Raw genomic sequence first — 13,815 nt, 5'->3', positions numbered from 1 at the left:
AGATATTATTGATAAATAATTAGAAGAGAGAAGTATTAATGATAAAAATGATTTTAAAAAAAATTATAAATTTAAGTAAATTTATTGCTATTGACTAAATTAATTATTTTTTCTTAAACTTGATGAATTATGTAATTATGTGTTATATATAGGAATAGAGATAATATTTTTATTTAAAATTCTTAATTTTTATTTTTTATTTAAATGATTTCATGTTAAAGATGATTTTACCATAAAATATGTTGTAAAAGGTATTTTTTTATATAAAAAACTAGTTTGCAACCCGTGCACATGCATAGGTTGTTTGATAAGAGTTTTCTAAATGTTAATGGACACCAAAATAATAAAGTTGATTAATAGGAAGATGGAGATTAACAGCAAAATGTTGAATGATAAGAAATTGATTAACAACAAAATAGGATAAGTAAACATTAACAGAGTTTGTTGGAACTAAAGGTAGTCTAGTCTCCTGCCTCCTAATTATGATATCCCAAATTTTTTCATAGATATTTCATCTCCATCATCAAAATCCATTTCTTCAAGAAAATCGTACCATGGTTGGACAACACCTTTTCCACCAATAGCAGGATTCTGGGTTTCAACTTTCCATTGCAGTGGGGGGACCATGTCGTCTTAAGACTGTCATGTGGTTACCGCAAGCTTTAAGAGGAACTTCTGTACAACGAGGGAGTTTCTGTAATTTGGAAAAAGTATAATTGTTAAAATGGTAAAAATATGTTTAAAGAGATTAAGGTATGAAAGTCAGGTTACCAGGGGTTCAGGAGCATCCAACATTTCCTGAGTCATGTCGTTACCGCAAGCTTTAAGAGGAACTTCTGTACAACGGGGGAGTTTCTGTAATTTGGAAAAAGTAGAATTGTTAAAATGGTAAAAATATGTTTAAAGAGATTAAGGTATGAAAGTCAGGTTACCAGGGGTTCAGGAGCATCCAACATTTCCTGAGTAAGTTGAAGAGTCCAGATGTGCTTTCTGGATGGATGCCTCTGTCTGCCACAAGTTTGCCGCTCCAATGGTGGTATGAAATGTATTGTTAAGTTATTTTGCAAGCTTTTTTTAATTACAATATAAACTTAAAATTAAATTATTCACAAGTGAATTATGAAGAAAATTAATATTTATAATTAATTAATTACTGTGATGGATGTAAAATGATGGCACAATAGGAATTCTCAATTGCAGGTCATCTAAAATAATAATAATAATAATAATAATAATAATAATAATTGAAGTGAAAAATTAGACTTATTCTAAAATTTCTTGTGTATATGTTTGCGGACGGTAACAAAGGGTAAACGAAGAGAAGGTAAAGATACAATAGTTGGTCTCTGCACAATATAAATCTAAATAACAAAAATATGTTGAATGTTCTACTGCCAAGAACAATAACCAAAATATAATGCTCCCGCATATTGTTCTGCTCTCCTCTTCTCCAATTGTATCTCGGCAGTGGAAAAAAAGATTTTCTTGAATCTTCATAATTACCTTTAAAATTAAATCCCAATAACTCAATTATTTGCCTGCTGAAAATTTAAAAAGGAACCAAAATATAATGCTCCTGCAGATTGTTCTGCTCCCCTCTTCTCCAATTGTATCTTAGTAGTGGAAAAAAAAGATTTTCTTGAATCTTCATAATTACCTTTAAAATTAAATCCCAATAACTCAATTATTCGCCTGTTGAAAATTTAAAATGGAAAAAAATCATTCATTTTTTCTACCTGTATTTCCCTTAATAAACAAATGCAGAAAGAGAGGAAGAGATAATAAAATGAATGCAGAATAACTAAAGTAATTATTAAAGACAAAAAAGGGGGAAAATAGAGCAGTGATAATAAAAAGGGAAAAATGAGAAGAAAAGAAAATAATTGAATGAATGGAACGCTTACACAGTGGTGTCTTTGTTTAACAATCTGAAAAAGATTTTGTTGCATCTTCATAATTATTTGGTTGTTGAAAATTAAAAAAGGAAAAAATCATTTTTTTCCTGTATTTCCCTTAATAAGCAAATGCAGAAAAGAGGTAGAAAGAATACTCAATATTTGATGAAGCCTATGAAGAAAAAATTAGATCAAACTTTCAATCATAGTTATCAACCTCATATAGTGAAACATAACAAACAACTCTGAAAATACTATAGTAAGATTCTAGGCTGCAGGATGACCGTCAAAACAAAATATCATGATTGAAACTTCCTTTTTTAGAACAGTTTTTAGAATTGCAATGCTAAGTAATAATCCAATATATTGAAAACACACCAAAATTTACTAACAAAACCACGTGTATAATAAAAACAATTTAAGAACTTTTATTTTAAAAAAACATAAATAAAAGAGAGATAGAGAGTACTCTCAATATTTAATGAAGAATAAAGAATCTAACTTGTGGTTGAAGCCTGAAGCATGTGAAGAAAAAATTAGTTCTAACTTTCAATCAGAGTTCATTTGTGCATGTGTGTCGAATCCCCAAAACAAAAAAGACCAGCAAGTGTAACAGAGCATGAAAAATTAAAATAAAATAAAATTGAAGTGAAAAATGAGAGAAGCACTTACTTCTTCAAATCCTGTGGTTGCCCCACCTGCTCATGGTGATAAATTTGAATCACGGGAATATCGTAGGCAACACCCTAGCATAGTCATGGTCATTTGACTTGAGTAATAATAATCATATAAGAAACAAATCTTGCGTGAATGATCTTAACACCAGTTTTCATGTTAGGTCGAGACCAATTGTAAGCGATTGAACCCAAAATACCATTGAGCCACAGATACCCTAATCCAAATAAAAATCGCAAAAACCGCTAAAAGATTGAAATTAACAAAATCAAACACCCGTGAATGAGGTGGAGAGCTTGCATGCAAATCCAGATAACTAAATTAGGTAAAAAACAGTATTGGAAAAGATAAGAAATTATAAGTAATAAAGCTTGCGTGAATGATCTTAACACCAATTTTCATGTTGGGTCAAGACTAATTGTAAGCGATTGAACCCGAAATACCACTGGGCCACAGACACCCTGATCCAAATAGAAACCACAAAAAGATCGAAATTAACAAAATCAAACACCCGTGAATGAGGTGGAGAGCTTGCATGCAAATCCAGATAATTAAATTAGGTAAAAAATAGTATTGGAAAAGATAAGAAATTATAAGAAACAAACTTTGTGTGAATGAACAAACACCCTCATCCAAATAAAAATCGCAAAAACCGCAAAAAGATCGAAATTAACAAAATCAAACACCCGTGAATGAGGTGGAGAGCTTGCATGCAAATCCGGATAATTAAATTAGGTTGAAAACTGTATTGGAAAAGATAAGAAATTATAAGAAACAAATCTTGCGTGAATGATCTTAACACCAGTTTTCATGTTGGGTCAAGACCAATTGTAAGCGATTGAACCCGAAATACCATTGAGCCATAGACACCCTAATCCAAATAAAAATCGCAAAAACCGCAAAAAGATCGAAATTAACAAAATCAAACACCCGTGAATGAGGAAAAATAAAAGAACAAATGAAGTGGGGGATTGAGAAATTTTACCAATGTCAAAGGCCAAATCGTCTTAATATTGTCATGAGATGAGCACAACCATTAAGAGGCATCTATGTAGAAGGTGGAAGTTTCTGCAGATAAAAGAAAGTAAAATTAATATTTGGACTAATAATTTTTTTAGCATGCTAATGTAAGTAATGTTAACTTACCAGAGGCTGAGGATCACCAAGCAAAGTCTGAGTAATTTGAACAGTCCAGATATGGTCTCTGGATGCACTTCTCCTGTAGAAATGCATTGTAGTTGCAGAATTTTAATTGTGTGTAGGTGGTGATAACAAAGAAAAGAAAAAAAAAAGGCTTAGAAGATTAAAAAGGTACTCCCTTAACTTGGTTCAATTGCCAGTTGCTTAAAAGAGTAGCCCCATATTTTACTTCCTTTTTTTGACAATTGATATTGAAGCAAAGTCTTAATAATAATAATAATAATGATAATAATAATAATGATAATAATAATAATAATAATTAAATAATAATAATAATAATAATAATTTAATAATAATAATAATAATAATAATAATTAAATAGAATCCTAAAGCAATACTCAGGACAATTTAATGGTGTCACAAACCTCGTAGGCTTTGAAAATTTTAAGAAATTTTAAGAAAAAAGTTACAAACTAAAAAGAAATTAAATAAGTGGAGGGATGAAAAAAATATATGGATAGAAATTTCTCCCAAACCAATTGCTTTGCAATCTCTCTGACATCATTTTCAATGAAACTTGTGATCTTCAAGCAATTATCACATGTTTTCTGACAAGTTGAAGAATTGAACTTCTCCCCAAAATGAGCAAGCTGCAGAAGGCGCCGACAATCAACATCTTTTTCACAATAACTACCCTGAGACAGTTCCAGAGAAAGAGTTAGTGATATAATACATTTTTTAAAGAAAATATAGAATCTCAGTTCTTTTAAAAATAAAATTACCATTTGCACAAGGTTTTCGGTATTTGTTTATGTTGTCACAATAGTTTATGGCAAACCGAAAAAATTAATGGCTGAGTCACGGACAATGTCGCTTTCTTTAAGATGTTTCGTGGCATTGCCAAAAATTGTGCAAGCATACTATCAACCACGACGTCCCCAGGATAAAACAGCCCAGATCACTATATAAGATTCCCACTGCACTGAGGGAACCTTTTCTAGAATTACACCCTCTTGTATGACTTGAAAAGTCACTCTAAAAGGCAACCGAGAAATGTGACTTTAAAAGTCACTCTTAAAACCAACCGAAAAATATGACTTACAAAGTCACTCTTAAAGGCAACCAAAAATTTTAGAGCGACAGAAAGAAAGAGGGAGAAGTTTGCCGGAAATGCATCGGCTAAAATATGGGAGGGAGAAAGAAAAGTTGAGGAAATGCTTCTCAACTGGGGCAAGGAAAAAAGAAGAAATGAGCTCTCTATATATAGGAAGTGAAACACTATTCAAGTGTTTATCCTGAGCGTTGTGGGACTTGAAGCTTTTTTTTTTCTTTTTTTTCCTTTCTTTTTTTTTTCAAACTTTCATTTGTTCTAACAGTTTCTAGTATGCTTCCTGAATTTATCATATTCGAACGGTTGTATCTAGATGTCATGGAACTTTGCTCTATTGCTCCTTGGCTTAACATATGCTTAACTCGTATCTATAAATATAAGATGCAATTAGATATAAACAATAAAAGGAGGTAAGGAGGTAGGATCTCAATCATTACTTGTTTCATATGATTTCCCAGTAATATGAATGCTAACTTAGTTTCAAGAAACATAAATTAATATTCAAGAAGTAAAAAGGTTGTAACTGATACTAACATATAATGGACAAAGAACAATTACCCTATGATATTGAGGCAAATCTTAAAAGTAATAGAGAAGGAGCTTCCTAACATTAGGAATTTTCGATTTCAGTTATGTGACCTTGCTTGGCTATTTTCATAGAATGCTATGTCATCAATCAGTTGTCTATTTGCAGTTAGCAAATAGTAGTTTGGAGCATAGCTAATAGCCAATTAGTGTCTGTTAGTATTGAGGAAGAAGAAAATATAAAATTTAATTCTTGAAACATGTTACTTTCATCATTGAAAGTTTTCACATAAACCAGTTGGTCTCCTTAAAGGGATGAACTTTGGTTAGCAACATGGCAACTATAGTGGGTGAATTTGTTAGAAAATTGACAGCTTTAGGGACCTAAGGTTCTAGAAATTACCAAACCAAGAAGTAACATTTTGAAGAAGAAAATTGCATATATACTCCATAGGATTTGATTCTGCATTGAAGATTCCCCCGTTTATTTTGATTTATGCCCTGTTTCTCCCTTGTCTTTTGACAAAGGGTCTATATATGGGAAATATAATAATATACACAGTAATTTGTGTTACACGAATTCATCCCACTAAGCAATTTCCGAATACAGCTAAAAATCCTTTGGTGACGTTCTTAGGACAACTCATTCCATAAAAAAAAATAACACAAGCACTAATGAGACCAACATTTACTTTCAACAAATTAAAAGCACAAACATCTGACCACATAATGGACTCATGCTTAGAAAGGAAGACTTAAAGTAAGATACATTATAGTACATTTAAAGTTTCTCTCAAACAGTTCGCAGCAAGTCAATCGCAAGTTGAGACAATTAAAATGCCCTTAAAACCATGCAGTAAGCAACCCAAGCAAACATCATGAGTTGTCTCACTGTGCTTTCTCTTCTTCCCCATTTTTTGCTAGAAAATCTACCATACCCAAGAACCAAAATCATATAACAAAAATGGTATTGAAATTATATGCAGGATAAACTTACGTTTGCACTTCAGCAGTTTAAGTTTTGATCTCTTCTTCAATTTAATTTTTCTCTTATGATCTATGGGTATCTTTGGTATCCCCTACTCAACAAATTAAACAATATGAGCTTAAGCAAATCTACCAAATCTGCTATTAGCTTAACATACCATACATACAATATTCTATTGGTCCATGAAATTTTTTACAAGATAATCACATTAAAATAAAAATAAAAATATATATATATATATATATATACAGCACAATAACAAAAAGAATAACAGCTAAATTGAATCCTACACAGCTCACGAATTCAGAGTTTTAGATTCCTGACAAAAGTGATGGATATGACGGAAACAAATCGCCCAAGCAATGAACAACCAAACATCTATTCAGGAGTACATGGATTGAATCCTAAACACACACATAACTGGTGCTTAAATATATTTAAGCAAGAAAATAAATCATTCACACACTGAACATTTATTCAGAAATCAGAATCAAAATATATTTAAGCACATGGATTGAATCCTAAAGAGAAAGTGCAAAGGATTAAATTGACTTCTTTGCATGCATCCTCAGATAACTCAACTCACATTGAAAACAGAACATGAAGTCAAAAGCAAATTGGGAAGTCTAAGCTACAAATCAATTAAAAAAAGGAACTTGAGAAGACCCATGAGAAAGGAAAGTCATGGAACCTCAAGCCCGTGGATCAAAAGCAAAAAATGCAAAATGCCATTAGGAAATAATTATTTGAACTTTGAACCTAGGAATTTAATTATATGGGGTCAATGATTCTATCAGTGTATAGGAGACAATAACATTTAGCGAGAATCATAAGAACGAAATTACAATACAATTAGAAAAGTTACAAATTGCAGTGATAGGGAGAGGATGAGAGACAATAGTGTGAAGCAGAGCACATAGCGGGAGTCAGAAGTGAGGGAAAAGAATACTATACATGGTTGAAGTGAACCCAACAGAACCATCGAGAGCAATTGTAAGCGATTGAACCCAAAATACCACTGAGCCACAGACACCTTGATCCAAAAAAAATCGCAAAAATAAAAATAAAAAAATAGCAAAAAGATACTGTGAGGTGGAAAGCTTGCATGCAAATCCAGATATGAGGAAAATGCATAAAAATTATAGCTTACCTCGTAAACTATCCCGTAAAACTCTGAACAATATCAGAAATATGAGTTTAAGGAAAAAAAAGCAACGAAGCATCCAAAAAAACCACAAAAAAACAGAAAAAAAAACATAAACACTGTTTTAATAAAATCAAAATAAAAGAACCTCTATCTTCCTCTTAACTTTTCCGACAACTTTTTTGCCAAAGCCGTCGTTGTTACTGTAGCCTGTTCAAAAAATAAAACCACAAAAAATCATACTAATCAAAGAAAAAAAAACCCAACACCATTTTATTCGTTAAGCAAAAAAAAAAGAAGAAGGAAAGCCACCAAACAACTTTAAAAAACGGGGGAAACAGAACAGGAAGGACAAATTTATAAAAGAATCATACAACATAATAATACAATAACAAACTGAGCAGGAAAACAACAACAGTCCCGCCAAACACAAACATGCACAACAGTCCCACCTTGAACCGTAGAAGCAACGAAAGAGGAAGAAGAAACACGAAACAAAAAACTATGAATCACCAAATAAACACGCATAACATAAAAGAAAAGTTAAACCATGGCCCTGAAAAAAAGATGCACAACAGCAAAAGTAAAACCTTTATTCGAACATAAATTCTAAAACTCAACAGAAAACAAAAGCATAAACTCGAAGTGAAGATGGAACAGATAGACCACAAAAATGAAGAAGAAACAAAGCAAACGGAGGAAGCATAATGATGAAGAAAGAAAGCCAGTTGCTGAGGACATGACGCAATCAGAGGCAGTAGCTTTCAAGTTGGTGAGAAGACTGCAGAAGAAGAAGACACGTGGGTGAAGATTGGATTATTCAGCAAACACATGTCACAACCAAAACACTCTCAACTGGGCACCCAAAATGACCAAAAACACAATAAAAGGGACATGTGGCAACATTTTAAGCAGGGGTACAATAGTATTTTTTCCTATACTCCTCTTTTTTATGGTGAATAAAAGGAGTTGGATCCTTTCCATTTCTACTATAAAGGCTAAGATCCTTCTCTCATGTGCTAATTGTTATGTGTAAGTGGTACGCCTCGTCCATGTATTTTTTTGTTGTTGTTTTGTTTCTTTTTCAACTGTTATTTATCTTCTCATTGATTAAAATTAATTCTCATCAATTAAAATTAATTTAAGTGATTATTACATTCAAGAAATAAATTAGTTTAAACTGATAAAAGTTTTATAATTTAAAATAAACTAATTTTTATTTATATACTTTTTTATGTTTTTATATATACACTACTCTCTTTTATTGATACTCCATAGATTAAATTGTAAAAATTATTTTAATTATTTTATAAGCTATGCTGAAGAAAATTATGATTAGTTAATGATAAAAAACTTTAATAAAAATCAATCTTTTGAATGAGTTTTCATATAAATTTATATACATTTAGTCTCTGGATTTAGATAAAAAGGAAATCTTTGGATTTATTAGTAAATTATATTATTTTTTTATATTTGTATATTTTTTTAAAATAAATATGAATGACTTATAAACTTATGATACTTTTTATTCTTTTTAACTAAATTTTAATAAATGAATAATATTTGTAGCAATTATATTGTTATTTAATAAAAAATTATCATATATAAAAAATCTATTAATTTTTATAATAATTATTTTATAAGTTAAATTGAAAAAATTTAAGATTGATAAGCATCAATTGGCACTGTGTCTCAGCTTCCTTTTTTTCGTCATTGATTTTGCTGCCAGCTTTTCGTAACGTGTCTGCAGTGGTTGTTTTGGCTAAATTTGTTTTTAAAAAATGAAATAAAGAGATGAAGTCAAGAGGAAAAAGCTGGCTGCTGATGCCTCAGTTGAAAGTAAAATGAAAATACCAAAACACCAAAAAAATGGTACGTGTCAGGCAATAAAAGAGGGTCATAAGCTCTGTCCACTAACATTCCGGAAATGCATTTTTTCTCCAGCAACGTGGCACAATCAGAGGAGTGAGAATTGGACACTCAAAATGACCAAAAAACCATTAAAAGAGACAGTTGTCTAATTTTTAAGCATGGGCACACCAGTAATTTTCTTATGCTTCTCTTTTATAATATAGGATATAGATCCCAGCTGTTAGCTCTTTGACAAGTGTACCAAATCGCTCGTAGTAATAATTTCTCGGTAATCCGAGTATCCGAGTATCATACCACAGGGATTTTGTTGCACTTATGTGAATTACTTTTCAGTTTACAAATTGTAAATTTAGTTTATAAAATTAAAGGCAATTTAAATCTAAGTGGCTACTTCTAACTCAAGCAATAAAATAAAGAATAAAGTCTATAAAAGATTACTAAAATCTAATAAGCCTAAATACCTACTCCTAAATAAAATAAGGAATAACTACTTCTAAGAAGACCCAACAATAAAATAAGGAATAACTACTTCTAAGAAACCCAAATAATAAAATAAGGAATAACTACTTCTAAAGTAAAGATTCTTCAAACAATAAAATAGGGAATAAAATCTATATAATAAATTTGCTAAAACCTAACAAGTCTAATCAGCCTAGATATATGGATTCAGGATTTGTCTGTTATCAATACCAGTGAACTAATTCTACCCCACATCTATCCATCTACTTGCCCCTGATGCCTCATGATGACAAGCCTACCTTAATTACCTATCTTCCAAATGCCCTTTGCAAAGACTCAATAACTAAGATGCATTAAGATTAAATTTTAGATGTTTGCTAAAGCATGGGCATTTGGGTTATCATTCTATGCCTAGCAATGCTAACCCTATGATTTCTTTCTTTTTTTGTTCTATTAAACGTTACCCTCTCCCGAGTGGACTAACCCTTAAAACATATTCAAGCATTCATTCCTTACCCCTAATTAGGCTTTACCCTCTCCCGAGTTGACTAAAGACTAACAGAAAATAAAGACTGAGATACAGGATGAATAAGAAAGAAAAACAGATAAAAGAACCTGGAAGGAAACCCTCTAAATGATAACCCAATGATTTCTTCCTTTTATTGTTCTATTAAGCATTACCCTCTCCCGAGTGGACTAACCCTTAAAACATATTCAAGTATTCATTCCTTACCCCTAATTAGGCTTTACCCTCTCCCGAGTGGACTAAACCCTAACAGAAAATAAGGATTGAGATACAGGATAAATAAGAAAGAAAGGTAAATAAAAGAACCTGGAAGAAAATCCTCTTTTTATTGATAACTCTTGAAATGCTCCATACATCATTGGCTTTTTAGGCCTGCTAGGCCCTAGCTAGGGGATTAACCACTCATAGTCATGAGGGCTTTACAATGAGAAGGGGGGGGGGGGGGTGAAAGAAAGGTAATAAAAATATAAGAAAAGGGAAGGAAAAGGAGAGAACTGAGTGCCAGAGGTCTGAGAAACGAGCTCTGAGGAAGTGTCCCATTTTCCTAGGCTGACCCTCTTATTTATAGGTGCAAAACTGGGCTTTGGGCCTTCGTAGTCTCGTTGAGCGCGAAGCCTCGCGCTCAGCGCGTGTCCTACGCTTAGCGTCTTGCCTTCTTGCGCGTTGGGCGTGTCTTGCGCTTAGCGCCTTGCTGGGCTGGGCTTCTTCTGATTTTCTTCTTTTTTTTTCTTCATTTCTGCTCCTTTTTGCTTGTTGTACCTCTCTTTTTCACATCTGCAATCAAAATTTGAAATTAATTAAATCTTTCCAAATTAAAGCATAAATAACTGCTAAATAATTAATTCTAAGTTAATCTCAGACCGATTTTCCACTATTAATTCACTATTATTTAACAGTTATCAAATCCCCCAAATTAAACTTTACTTGTCCCCAAGAAAATAAAAAGAATAAAATTATTCCATTCTTAAGCAAAAATTTTCTCAAGCAAGTTCCAATCATTCCAACACTCTCCATGACTTCAATTCCTTGATCCCTTGACTAGTCCCTTTGCATCTGTCATGATCTTAAAATAAAAGCATAAACACAAGAGCAGAAACAAGTCAATTATCTGGAATTCCAATAGGTCCGACTTGCCTTACTTCCTTACAAAGCTGGTGTTTCTCTCTGCTCATAAGTGTCTGGTCAAGTGTTTGCAATTTTAACAACCTGTAAAGAAAACTCAAGAGTTTTGTACTTCATCTCGGTTAAGGTTAGCCTTAATTACCTTCGGTGGATCACTAAGGACTTTTATGGCTTGTAATGGGGCCTGGCTAACAAAGAATCATGGTTTTTCTTGGAAATTCAAAATATAAGATTATAAGAGAGCATGCATTCCAAAAATTTTAAGTTCTTGCCAAGACCTATTTCCCACTTAGCCCCCTTTTGCCTTCTGCACTTTCCACTGACACCTCTCTTTTTCATTTTTACCCTTTTTCTTCTTATTATTATTTTTTCTCTTTTTTTTAATAATAATAATAATAATAATAATAATAATAATAATAATAATAATAATAATAATAATAATAATAATAATAATAATAATGGGCTCACAATTATTTAGAGGTGTTCTAGTGTGTGCTATTACCTTGGCTACTTTACCCATTTGTTCAAAATCCCCCAAATTAAGGCCTTATTAGCATTTGGAACCCTACTGCTCTCTTAGAATCCTACACAAGATCAGGAATATCAATTTCTTGGCTTAGGGTTCTACTCAAAATAAATCATTATAATTCTTTGGCTCAATATGGGTGCAAGGGGTACAATTATGTTGGGTTGGCTTTTTGGCTGAGTGGGTAAAATAAAACTAACATGGCCTTGATCATATCCACCTTAAGTAACTAATTTTAATAGTCCAAGAATGATGCAAAACTAAAAGCTTAAAAACAGGCGTTTTCTCTCACAATTAAGGTCACACTCTCACCGGGACTAATTCAGTATTAGTGTACCAGATGTGTCTTCATTCCATCAAGCTAACCTTTCCTTTTCCGTGAATCATGTTTCATTCCTTGATTTGACTTTTGCTTCCAAGACCAGTGTTTTCCAATGACTAGTAGCCTTTCAAGTGTTGGACCTTTCAGAACAAACTCAGAATTGTCATTTCTCAAGTTATCATGCAATTTATTTATTCACGAATATGCTCAAATCTAATATTATTACCACTGCTTTTCATTTTGAACATAAAGCTACAAATACGACATAATAACTTAAACTAGAAGCCTAATAAAAACATAAGAACATAAGAACATAAAACAAAAACATAAAAAAAAACTAAATAAAACTAGTGTCCTGGGCTGCCTCCCAAATCTGCCCATGGGCCCTAATCAGCACCCGCCAAGTCAGCTATAAGGCCTTCATCAACTGCAGGATCCTCAGTAGCGGCGGCTCCAGAAGGCCTTTCCTCCCTGTCAGTGGAGGGCCGGTCTCCTGGCCAGGCGACCTGCTGGCGATAGGCCTCTGGAGTTGTGAGTGGCGGATCCATTTGCAAATGTAGGGACAATCGATGCAGTTCCTAAATGATGATCTACTGTCCCTGGTACAAGGACCTGAGCATCTATCCCTGCATGTCTGGAGGTGCTGAAGTGGATGGAAGCGGAGGCTGTGGTCGCTGGGAAGAAGGCTGAGAAGTAGGGGGTGCCTCAGATATGGATGTTGGTGCTCTGTTGCGAGTCCGACGGGCCCCTGGAAATGTAATGGAAGGATCGGCGGGGTTCCAACAGTTCTTCTTCACGTACGCAAGGTTGATCACAGGGCTGAGTGACTCAAAGATCAGGGTATTAGAAACCACCCCCTGAATGTCACACATCGTTGTGATCAACGCCGGGAACCCAAGCCTCGAGGTACTGGACTGGGCAATCTGACTGATCTGCTGAGATATGAAGCTGCCCACGTCCATATCCATCCTCCGTACTAAGCTGTAGATCAAGCATGCCCTGTCAAGGTTAACATCAGATGTGTGAGAAGTGGGTGCAAGATCATAATAAGAGAGGACACTCCATGTCTGAGGAGTGTCATCATGTCCTTCCTCAGCAGCTTCCAAGGGAGACCATCGGCGTTTAGAACGAAACGCCCCCCTGGAGTATACAGTGTGGTGGCGATGGAGTCAGGATCGGGATGAGTGCTGAGATATCTGGCATAGGCTGGGTACTCCTCTCCGTCCTCTAAGATGACCGGGGTGTCGAGGAAGTCGTTAATCATATCAGCGTCAAAGCGAACGACTTGTCCTCGCACCCTGCAGAATCTGGGACTGTGGTCCTCTGGATCATAAAGGTTCGAGTAGAACTCTTTCACCAGAGCCACATCGATCCTCTTCTTCAAAAGTCATGTAAGCACCTGGTCCTATCTGCGTCGCCTAAGTTCCTGGAGGAACTCATCAAACATCCCTGGTCCAAGCTCGACATTCCTCTCCGGAAGGATGTTCCAGAGCTGAATGTTATCCTGGTA

General features: G+C 33.8%; 1 long non-coding RNA gene across 4 annotated transcripts; it reads right to left on the bottom strand.

The window, feature by feature from the left end:
* Window positions 1-331: 331 nt before the first annotated feature.
* LOC102666519 (uncharacterized) lies at window positions 332-8,440 on the bottom strand. Of its 4 annotated transcripts, none has more exons than XR_005892672.1 (7): window positions 7,485-8,440; window positions 7,289-7,367; window positions 3,717-4,405; window positions 3,556-3,638; window positions 933-2,641; window positions 772-855; window positions 332-694 (listed from the first exon to the last, which is right to left on the bottom strand). It is a non-coding gene; the product is annotated as an uncharacterized lncRNA (long non-coding RNA). The 4 variants fall into 4 exon arrangements; XR_005892671.1 differs by having other exon boundaries at window positions 933-1,692; window positions 2,568-2,641; window positions 7,289-8,439; XR_005892670.1 differs by having other exon boundaries at window positions 7,289-8,440.
* Window positions 8,441-13,815: the final 5,375 nt, after the last annotated feature.

This window comes from Glycine max, chromosome 8 (genome assembly GCF_000004515.6).
Source record: "Glycine max cultivar Williams 82 chromosome 8, Glycine_max_v4.0, whole genome shotgun sequence".
Lineage (NCBI taxonomy): Eukaryota > Viridiplantae > Streptophyta > Magnoliopsida > Fabales > Fabaceae > Glycine > Glycine max.
Note: the sequence above shows the minus strand (reverse complement) of the source record. Positions and strands in the feature narration are given on the sequence as shown.